This window comes from Pteropus alecto, unplaced genomic scaffold, assembly GCF_000325575.1.
Source record: "Pteropus alecto unplaced genomic scaffold, ASM32557v1 scaffold105, whole genome shotgun sequence".
Taxonomy (NCBI): Eukaryota; Metazoa; Chordata; class Mammalia; order Chiroptera; family Pteropodidae; genus Pteropus; species Pteropus alecto.
The window spans coordinates 7,032,416-7,034,101 of record NW_006436294.1 but is presented as its reverse complement, the minus strand read 5'-3'; the positions used below and the strand labels follow the sequence as shown (position 1 = coordinate 7,034,101).

General features: G+C 62.7%; 1 protein-coding gene across 1 annotated transcript in view; it reads right to left on the bottom strand.

Annotated features, from left to right (window-relative positions):
- Nucleotides 1-1,026: 1,026 nt before the first annotated feature.
- ZFP41 (ZFP41 zinc finger protein) overlaps nt 1,027-1,686 on the bottom strand; it is a 4,731-nt gene continuing 4,071 nt past the window's right edge. Inside the window, 1 exon segment of the mRNA XM_015590231.2 lies at nt 1,027-1,666. The gene's annotated coding sequence lies outside the window, so the exon portion shown is untranslated.

The window sequence follows — 1,686 nt, the reverse complement described above, 5'->3', positions numbered from 1 at the left end:
ACCAAGAGACACGGACACCAAAAAGAAATAAAGCGAGAATGCCACGTGGGTGTGGGTGTGGCTGCAGTGACACGGGGCATGCGCGGTGTGACAGGGTGCTCTGGGGAGCCCCGCGTGTGGACGACACCAGGTGCCCCAGTACCGGAGCCAAGGCGCGCCCCGGGGTGCTCAACCCAGGGCAGCTTCGGACCTCAGAAATCCATGTCCCCAGGGTCTGCAGGTGACTGTGGGCAGCAGTGTCAGCCCCGTGCCCGTGGCTAAGCCTGACCCCGGCGGGCCTCTGGTCAAGAGGACCACCCGGAGTTCCCTGAACAAGCAGCTGGAGCCTGAGGGGGAGACCAGGAGACAGTGGACTCCGAGCTCTGTGCAGAGGTTCTCAAAGGTATAGGCTGCTGCCAGGAGCACAGCCTCGTCCTTGGGCACCGGACCCGGAGGCCACCCTGTCCTCTTCGTGGCTGCCCCCACCCTGCTCCTTCTCTGGTCCTAATGCTGCTTCCTTGGGCCTCGGAGACGCCCCCTTTAACCCTCATCCCGGCTCATGGAGACCTCTGCCCTTACCATGACCTCTCTGTCCTGCTCCAGAGCAAATGTCCAAGTGTCCCCAGCACCACGGTCTTCTCCCTGGTGCTGAGGTCACGGGGCTGGCCCCCAGTCTCATCTAGTCCGCAGTGCACCTTGGAGTCTGGCTCACTTGCAGAGGTAACAAACCATCACATCTTGGTGCCCAAATTGGGGACGGACATGGGAAGGTCATTAGAAACAGAGCCCAGGTAACACCCTGTTGCCCACAGCCTTCCAGGAATGCAGGGGACCCTGGTGCAAGAGCAACCAGAGGCCGAAGCCAGTGGCCAGCCCTGCCCATGTGGAGGGGACGCAGAGCCCCCGCGGCCCGGCTCCCATCTGCCCTCAGATCAGGCGGGATGAGGCCTGTAGGGACAGACGCTGGCACGGCTCACGGAAAGCTGGCACGAAGGACGATCGAGTCCCCAGGACATCCGCAGGCGTCACCACTTTCGTTCGAGGTCCCCTGTGGCCTTCGCCCTGACGTCAGGTCACACTGGTGCCACCCCCACACTCTCTGCGCTGGACCGCGGTGGAGCCTGCTGCAGGCTGCGGTGGGTCAGGGTCACTGGTCTAAGCCTCCTGGTGACAGCGGGCAGGCGCCCCGAAGGCCTGTGTTCTGAAAAGGCCCTTCGTGGGGACATTCTCAGCCTGCAGGTGTTTCTACCTGGAGCCCATTGCTAGAGCCAGCTGGAGGAGGGCCGACGGTGCCTCCTGGACGGGCGAGGACAGACGTTCGTGAATGTCGGCCCGCTGGGCATTTCCTGACCTGTGAGGCGGCGGGCGAGCCAGGCGCAGGCTGCCCGCGCTTGTTCCGTCTTCCTGTTTCCCTGCTCCACCGGCTCTCAATGAAGCTCCGCCCCCCGCTCGCCCTGTCCGCAGGCATGGCCCTCGAGTGTGGGTTTCCGCAGGGACAGCCCTTCCCACGCCCGTGTCCCCATCTGTCCCTCAGCCTGGGAGGCCGGACTGATGAAGTTTCCTTTCTTCCTTCCTGGCCTCTTCTCCCCCTCGGAGCTCAGGAACGTGGGAACTTTCTCGTTTTGAGGTTCCTTTGAACACATATTTCACTGGGAACTTCTTGCTTTGGGGTGATCTGCTCTCACATCTGAAAAGGACGAGCAATGA